The 9,720-nt window shown below is 45.8% G+C and overlaps 1 protein-coding gene across 1 annotated transcript in view; it reads right to left on the reverse strand.

Moving 5' to 3' along the window:
* The window catches only part of LOC120999664 (oocyte zinc finger protein XlCOF6-like), a 2,208,135-nt gene that overhangs the window by 2,063,857 nt on the left and 134,558 nt on the right, over positions 1-9,720 (reverse strand). The gene's annotated exons all lie outside the window — the stretch shown is intronic.

Consider the following 9,720-nt stretch of genomic DNA (forward strand, 5'->3'; position numbering starts at 1 on the left):
GGTGAAATTAGAAAAATAACACAATTCCCCCACAGTTTTATGAGTTTTGTTTTTACAGCGTTCCCCATACCATATAACTGACCTGTTGCTTTTATTCTCCAAGTCAGTAAGATTACGGTGATACCACATGCGTATAGTTTTTCTTACATTTTAATACTGAAAAATATATTTTTTTTCTTTTCATCTCCATATACTGATACCTATAACTTTTTTGTAGTTGTGTGCGGAGCGGTTTGAGGGCTAATTTTTTGCGGGGCAATCTGTGCTTTTTATTAATACTATTCTGGAATGTGTAAGACTTTTTGATCAATTTATATAAAAAATTTTGTGGGAGGTGAAGATACCAAAAACAGCGAATTGTCCATTTTGCGGTTTTTCCCATTTCGCCATTTTCCGTTTGGGAAAAATATTTTTATATTTTAATAGTACAGGCATTTTCGCATGTGGCGATACCCATCATGTGTATTTTGTTTTGTTTGTTAACATTTTTTATTTAGAGTACATGGGGAGGGGGGAGATTAGAATTTGTATATTGAAAAAAAAAATTTTGGGGGAAATTTTTATTACGCTATTTTATAGTTCCCATAAAGGGAAGAACATTGTGTCGGCGCTGTGTCAAGGAGGGCCGAGCCATGCGTCCTGCTTGGCGCACATGCTTAATCTGGTTATAAAGCAGTTCCTGAAGTCTTCCACCCATCTGCAAGACATCCTGAAAATGGCAATGAAACTGTGCATGCACCTCAGCCACTCTTAAACTGCACAGCACACTCTTCTTAAGCTGCAAAGACAGAATGATGTTCCCCAACATCGGCTGATATGCGATGTTTCCACCCGTTGGAATTCCACCCTCCACATGTTGCACTGACTATATGAGCAGAGGACCGCTGAAAACGATTTCTTGATGATGCAGGCGGATAGAAGTACTGCACTGTGTAACTTTGACGTTAGCCAGTGGCAACTCATGCGTGACACCTGCTGTTTGCTCAGGCCCTTTGAGGAGGCCACTTTATTTTTCAGTCGCGAGGACTATGGGATGAACAACATCATTCCACTGCTTCATGTCCTGGAGAAGATGCTGATAAATCTGGCTGACCAGGGGACAGGAGACGTGGCTCTGATGAACAGTGTTCTTCACCCGCCTACTGAAGAGACCACCCACCTACCAGCCGTAGCAAGACATGGAGCAGAACCTGAACCAGCAGGTGGTGGCATACTTGGACTGCACCCTGCCACCCCACATCGACAAGCTTTCCTGCCTGGCCAGTAGTGTGGCATCAGAGCGGCTGTTTAGTGTGGCTGAGGCCATAGTTACCCCAAGGAGAACTCGCCTTTTTACCCAAAATGTGGAGAGACAGACCTTTGTGAACATGAATCAGGCGTGGATCAGCCAGGATTTCCACACACCAGTGCCTGATGCATCAGGCTAAATCATTCCCGGTGCCACACCCAAACTTTGTCACCTGCTTCACTTCTCTATCACTACCTGCTTCAGCCACTATTCTGATGCTGCCACCTGCCTGATGCCACACACCTGCTGCCATGTGATCCTACTGCCACCCACCATCTTTTGCTGTTACAGCCACTGCTTTTGCCCTCCACCTCCCCACTCTGTGACTGGGCCACTGTGTGGACTCCTCATACTGTTGCCACCTCACCACTCTATGACAGGGCCTCTATTTTCCCTGTTTGGCCTTATTGACATCATCATCTATTTTACCAGCGACGTCAACACAAACTTACTGTTGACACCCGCTCAACTCTGTTGGGGGTGAGGGGGGTGGAGCTACTTGTATCGGTGTGTAACAGAACAGGTTCTGTAGAAATCTACCGACTCAGCTGATGACAGTCTAAAAGTAGTGCGCACTTTCACTCTATAGTAGAATCTTGGGCCACTGCACGGTTCTTCATACCTGGCTCTAACATTGACCTGTAAGGCTAAGTTCACACTTGAGTTATTTGGACAGTTTTGGCCCCGTAACTGACCAAATAAGTGAAGTGTGAAGTGACTCTAAGAGTGACGCCTGTCATCCGCGTGTCATACTGACTCACAGTACTGTTTTCCCATCACCCACGACAGCACCACGAGAGAGAGGATCCGCCCCCAAAGACAGGAAACCTGAAGTACAAAAAGGCGGAGGCTCTCCTCCCACTTCAGTATGGTTTCCGGTCTCTGAGGGAAGCCTGTGGTACTGCGTGGCTTCTCCCTTGGGTGCCCTTTTTACCTGCGGTTCCCCCGTTCTGTGGAATTTGGCGGCATGTTCTGATGTGCTGGGGGTCCAGCAGGGGCGCGGTAGCTGGTCTTGAGGGCTCTGGAGTGTTATGGGGGGATGTTGCTTGGTGGCGTGGGTGTGCACCTTAGGCAGCTTTCTACTTGGCCCAGGGGAGGAGCGCTTACTTCCGGAAGTCTGGCGGCGTAACAGGAAGTAGAAGGCGTCTGAGAGCGAGGCCTGGAATGCACAAGCGCCGGATGTGGCATGGTGCAGTGAATAATGACGTCAGGGAAGGTGCATATAGAGCTTGAAATCCGGATGTAGCTGCCGGCTGGTTACATGGAATTTAACACCGCATGTGAATGTCTGCTGGTGTGTTTCTTTGAACGACCCAGATTAGGAGCGTGGAGCCCTCCTGCAAGCTATAATGGAAGAAGAAAGAAAGGATATGGCGGACGATCCTTCTACCACTCCAGCTCTAGTACCTGCAAAAGGGGAGTGAGCGGCCTCTGGCCATTCTTTCCTAAAAAGCCTGTCTTAATGGTGTGTGTATAATATATATATACTATATTTTAAAAAATATTAAAAGGAAATACCCCTTTTCGGAAGAGGATTGTGCCTTTTGGAATAAGGAGCCTAAGATCAACGTAGATATTTCTAAAGTGACTAAGAGGTTGTGTCTTCCTTTTGAAGACATGGGTTCTCTTAGAGACCCCTTAGATAAAAAAAGCGGATGAATTCTTAAAAGGTGCTTGGGAAACTTCTACATCTTCCTTTAGACCAGGGATGCTCAAGCTGCGGCCCTCCAGCTGTTGCAAAACTATCATTCCCAGTATGCCTTAATAGCTGTAGGCTGTTCATGCATGCTGGGAGTTGTACTTTTGCAACAGCTGGAGGGCCGCAGGTTGGGCATCCCTGCTTTAGACCCTCTATTGCATCCACTTGTACGGCCTGTTCCTTAATTGTTTTGCTTTCAGAGTTAGAAGACCAGATTAAAAACAAATGCCATAGAAAAGAAATCTTGGCAGGGCTTCCCACCATAAAAAAAAAGCAGCAGATTCACGTGGTTCACCTGGTTAAGAAAGTTGTCTGTGAGGGGCCAGTGGGTCCTTCCGGAAGTCCGCGACTTTCTGTCTCAGGGGCCGCTTTTTCATCCACAGATAAAGGGCCTCCATCTGACATCATGGAATTTGAAAGGTTCCTGCTGACCAATAGAGGGTTTTCTTCAGATATATTTAATACCCTTTTAAAATATAGAAAGAAAATTACAATTTCCATTTATGCTAGGGTCTGGAAAAGGTTCCTGAGTTTTTCTGGTTTAGATTTTAGGAACATTCCTTCCCAAGCTCCGGTTTGCCAGATTTTGGAATTTATTCAGAAAGGTCTACAGTTAGGTTTGTCACCTAGCACTTTAAAAGTTCAGGTTTCGGCACTCTTCGCCCTGTTTAATGAGAAGGTGTCTTCAGATCCATGGGTTTCTAGGTTTTTTAGATCAATTTCCAGATCTTCCCTGAATTTTTCTCCCATGGTAGCTCCTTGTGATTTAAATTCCGTTCTAAAGGTTTTATCGAAACCTCCCTTTGAACCTATTGAAGAGATTTCTATCAGATGTTTGTCATTTAAGCTAAGCCTCTTAGTAGCTTTAACTTCGGCCCGTAGGATTAGTGAACTCCAGTGCATTTCTATTAATCCTCCTTATACTAACATATTAGAGGATAGGCTAATCATCCGACCTGATCCAGCATTCCTTCCTAAGGTATCTTCTAAGTTTTACAGGTCTCAGGTGTTTATTCACACCTTTTATGAGACACCAACTACGGAGGAGGAAGAGTCTTTTCATTGTCTTGATGTTAGGAAATGTTTGATACAGTACTTGTCCAAAACTAAAGACTAGAGGAAATCTTCCTCAATGTTTGTTATCTTTTAGGGAAAAAGTAAAGGTCATGCCACATCTAAAAATACTTTTGCTAGATGGATTACGTCAGCAGTGTCTTTGGCTTATTAATCTCAGGGAAAGTCTCCTCCAGAAGGCCTTAGGGCCCATTCTGCAAGAGCTATTTCTTCCTCTTGGGTTGAGAGGGCTTCTGTCTCTATTAAGGATATCTGTAAATCGTCAGTCTGGTCTTCTCCGACTACTTTTTTCAGACATTACCGGTTACAGTTAGACTCTTTTTCTGATTTAACTTTTGCTACTAAGGTGCTTTCGGCTGTCAACCCACCCTCCTTGGTTTTCACTCTCGTGGTGCTGTCGTGGGTGATGGGAAAAATTAAGATTACTCTTACCGGTAATTGGATTTTCCTGAACCCACGACAGCACCCTTATTTCCCTTCCCTGTTTGTATGGTGGTTGGTGCACACTTTTCACGGGTGTCGCAGGGGGGAAAATGTATATATCTTGTTTGGAGGTTTGATGCTAATACAGTAATTCTGGGCGGAATTCCTCTCATCCTTGGAAAGACATACTGAAGTGGGAGGAGAGCCTCCGCCTTTTTGTACTTCAGGTTTCCTGTCTTTGGGGGCGGATCCTCTCTCTTGTGGTGCTGTCGTGGGTTTAGGAAAATCCAATTACCGGTAAGAGTAATCTTCATTTTCACTACCACAGAGGACTCCCTATGCATCTTTCTGCAATGCACAGTGTTCTACACCAATATACAGGCTCTCTGCTGCCCGGAAATATATGTTTTTTAATGCCATTTATCACAAATAAATTTGAATCAAATCTTTTTTGGAAATTTGGCAACCGTCCGAAACGAATGTTTGAAAAATTCCCTTATCTCTACTTATCAACATTGAGGACCAAGGTGAGTTTGTCTCTCTCCTGCCCTCCTATTCGTCCCCCTCCCTCTCTCCCTGGCTCTCCCCCATCAGGCCACCCAGTTACTTTATTGGTGGCTGTGGCTGACCACGTCACAGTGAGGAGGGAGGGACGTTCTCCCTTCTTCTCCACTGTACAGCTGCTTATGAGATCATGGTGTGCGCTGAGCTTTGCATGCACCATGTTCACTGATAGTGACTGATTCTAAGCTGCACAATAGCGAAAAATGCCAATCCCAATCAGGCACCAAACTATCGAAAAAGTATAGAGACTTTGGTACCTGGTGCAACCTTACTTGGTACACTATAAGAGGGCATTTTTTCTACTGGCGCACATTATGGGGGCTTTATTACAACTGGGGCACTATAGGCAGACATTATTATTTCTGTGGCATACTGTCGTGGCTGTCATTACTGCTGGGGGGCATTAGCTCTACTGGGGGCATATTTACTACTGAGGAACACTGGGGGCTTTAATACTACTGGTGCTTTATGGTAGGCTTTAAAGCTACTGAAGGGCACTATGGAGGGCTTTATTACTACTGGAGCACAAAAGGGGGCTTTAGTACTACTGGGGGCATTATAGGCAGGCATTTTGGTGTGCTTTATTACTACTGGCGGGCCATGGGGAACATGATTACTAGTATGGGCACTATGGGGAATTATTACTTCTGGAGCACAATGGTGGACATTTACCTTTGGGGCACTATTACTACAAAGGGCACTGTGGGAGAGAATTATTATTGGTGGGGCTTTTGGGAGCACTGTTACTATGGGGCGCACCCTGGAACATTATTTTTGGAAGACACTATGGTTACTGCACTATTACTGTCAGGGGAACTATCTGCTGGGTGCAATTATTTTTGAGGGCACTTTGTGTGGCAATAATTATTGAATGGGGCACTGTCTGTGTGGTACTAGTATTTTCTGGAGGACTATCTGTTTCTGCAGTATAGTATTAGAGAGCACAGCAACTATTGAGGCAGAATAGGGTGTTGAGAAGGTGAGAGGGTGATGGAAAAGTAGGAATCTAAGATTTCTGTGTGACAAACTGTGAGAACGTCAGAGGAGACATCAGTGGATGTAAGAGATATGTGGTGCTGTATTCTCCTGTAAGTTTGGTAGGGCGGAATGTAATTTAAAAAGTAATGACCAGCCATCATGGGTCTTAATATGGTGTCATTTTGACAAGATGATTAACGCTGCTTCACCAGAATCAGAAATGTGTCACTACTTTGATTATTTTATGACATTCTAATCAATTTTCAAAAAAAATATTTTACACAATTGGGCAACCCCAAAACTAATACATACCTCCAGACAGATCCTAAAAAAATACAGACCCCAAAATAATACAGACTGCAAATCAGACCCCACAATTAGTACACATCCCATACTTATACAGACCCCAAATTGGCATCAAAATGTATTCAGACCCAGATCAGAACCCAAATTTATACAGACCCTAAATGAAGACCAAAATTTATACAGACCGTATATCAGATCCCTGACTAATGCAGACCCCTGTCACACCTATATCTCCCACCTCACCTCTTGGTCCCTTAAATGCAGACCTCATACCAGACAAAAACTCACCTCTCCTCCTCCAGGTACCACCGCTCTTAGTTCAGCACTGTATCCGGGCACTGGCGCTGCACTGTGTCCTGATGTCAGTGTCTGGTCATATTGCGTGCCGCACACTGTATCCTGAAACCTGTGTCAGAACAGAATGCAGTGCTGACGCCGGGAGAAGAGGACCAGGGTGCGGTATGTAATACTTAGCACCGTACTTCCCACTCCCTGGGCCTTCTGTACTAATGAGCACTTCCACTACCCGTGCCTCATCATCTATGATTCAGAATGTGGGTGGCTGTAGTAGTGCAAACAGTATTAGCAGCACCAGCCGTCCGGCTAGTAGTAGTAGCAGCAGACCACAGTTCTCCCTTTGCTTCTAGTAGGCGCCAGAATATTCTAGAGGACAAAGAGGATGAGATTGTGGATTGGATGGCTCACTCCTCCTCTCAGTCACAGCAGGCTGATGTCAATTTTCACCTCTGAGTCTGACAATGTGCCATTGAGCCAAGAGTCACAGCATTCCTCCTGCTCTCCTCCTTGCGGCTCCAGAGAAGCTTTTCATTTTCATCATCTCTGTCTCTTAATTGCGCTCTTCTAATGAGGGACCTTCTTTTTTCCTAAGAAGAGGCAACAAGATCCCATGTGCTGTGGAAGATAATCCAAATAGTCTTCCTGTTAATGACTTGTGTAAGAAGTGTCAGAGTTAGGCTACTTTCACACTAGCGTTCGGGTGTCCGCTCGTGCGCACCGTTTGAAGGGGCTCACGAGCGGTCCCGAACGCATCCGTCTGGCCCCAATGCATTCTCAGTGGAGGCGGATCCACTGAGAATGCATCCGCCTGCCAGCGTTCAGCCTCCGCTCCGCTCAGTGAGCGGACACCTGAACGCTGCTTGCAGCGTTCGGGTGTCCGCCTGGCCGTGCGGAGGCGAGCGGATCCGTCCAGACTTATAATGGAAGTCAATGGGGACGGATCCGCTTGAAGATGACACAATATGGCTCAATCTTCAAGCGGATCCGTTCCCCATTGACTTTCAATGTAAAGTCTGAACGGATCCGCTCAGACAACTTTCACACTTAGAAAATTTTCTAAGTTTTAATGCAGACGCATCCGTTCTGAACGGATGCGAACATCTGCATTATCGGAGCGGATCCGTCTGATGAAACATCAGACGGATCCGCTCCGAACGCTAGTGTGAAAGTAGCCTTAGGACTGCCATAAGGAGGATGTTCAGGCAGAGGCGGAGGACCCAATGCATAGCTGTTTTGGTGGTGGTAACAGTAGTAGTGACAGTAACAGCAATAGTAGCTGTGGCGACAGTGTGACTTGGGTCAAATGGGCAATCCCAGAACAGGGAATCGGTGGGGAGTGAGGGGAAAGGATCCCACGATGACATATCACTTTCTGATAAACGTGACGGGAAGGGTTAGGACTATGATGATGATTTTGTGTTGGACAGGACATGGGAGCGGGATCTGTGTGCTGAGGAGGAGTTGGCACCAGAGGAGAAGGGTGATGGCGTGGCTGCAATAAAGAGTGGAGGCAATGTATGGCCGGAGCCAGATCTTCTTCTATTTTGATGAGCTCGGGAACTGGTGTTGCCACTGAAAACAAGTTTGGCTGCCGCTAGCTCTGTGCGAGCGACTCATGTATGGCTGTTTTTCTCCACAAGGCCAACGCACAAAACTTATCTGCAGGATTAAAATATGTCATTGACATTCAAACACAAGCATTGGCAACAGAGCTCTATTGCAGCACATGAGACGGCATCACCAAATCCAGTGGGAAAATAGAACTGGCCAGCATTCGATAAAGTCTGTCTTCTTTCTCACAGTCTTCTTTGTGACAGCCAGGCAACATCCCCAAGCAGTACAGTGACCTTATCGTCATCATTAGGTTCTTCTTCTCCTGCTCCTACTCCTCCTCCTTCTTGTCTTCTGTTCCATCATTAAAAATCGATAACAGAATGTGCGGCCATGGGAAATCTATTCGCAACCAGCAATTAGCTTGTGTGCAAAGTGAACTCCCACGTGGCCAAGTTGCTGGCAGTGCAGTTGCTGCTGTACCACTTAGTTGTGGTAATTGCAGTGCAGTTCCATTCCTTTAACAAAATGTTAGTCACCACTCTTCCGCTGTCTCTGCTACAACAAGTAGCAGAAGCTGCTGCCCCAACCTGATGCAGTAAATGGACATGCACTGTATGAACAGCTAGGTTCAGTTGTACCTGGCCTATGCCCTTTCTCTGGCACACACACTGTTCCCTGACGCTATGGGCTTCTGGGAATGCAGATTGGATCAGTGGCTGTAAATGGCCAAGTACTATGTTTTCCAGCCTCTTGTGTCATCTCAGGGAGGGTTTTCCTCATGGCAGGTGGCATTTTCCCACCCAAGCAGGCAAAATTGTCCTAAGCGTTTGTTGGATCCTTGAGGATTTTCACACATTTCTAGCAGATGACAATGAATAGATCTGCATTGAACTGTGACTAGGGCAGGGGTCCCCTCTGGTGGAATTTAGAAGTATATTAATGTGACGCAAGTTGCAATGAAGCAACAAGGGACAAAGTCCCCTTAAGTAGATAGTGTTGGTGGTACCTAGGTGTAGGAATGCCAGAGTTGTGTAAGGGTAGCCTATATTGTCTCTTTAGATGTGGCTGTGCACGTGTCCGGGTGCTCCTACCTGGATATCCTGGAACCCCAGGAGTTGTCGTCTGAAGCAGAGCAAGGGATAGTTGATGAAGAAATGAATTGAGTACAGACCTTGTGTTGAAGTTAAACAGTAACTTTACTTGAATAAACTTTCATCAGGAAACAATCTTCCAACTTTATCTTGGTTACCAGCAGGCTTTGGCATAAAAACACTGGCAGGCAAACACACTTGGCTCTGCTACATCTCTTGCACTCTGGCTCTGCTGTGTTAACAGGATTAAATAGAATCCTTTGTTTTCTGCTGAACTTTACTTTCTGTAGTCTGGTCTGTCTGTATCTTTATCCAGGGAACTTCTCCTCCTGGCTTCTGAAGCTCTTTGCTTTTTCCTCTTGTTCCAGCAGAGCTGATGGTGCTCTGCTGGCTGGAACACAGCCTTCCCCTTGAAGGGGTACTCCAGACTCACTTCTGCAGGGCTC

Source organism: Bufo bufo, chromosome 4, assembly GCF_905171765.1.
Source record: "Bufo bufo chromosome 4, aBufBuf1.1, whole genome shotgun sequence".
NCBI classification, from domain to species: domain Eukaryota; kingdom Metazoa; phylum Chordata; class Amphibia; order Anura; family Bufonidae; genus Bufo; species Bufo bufo.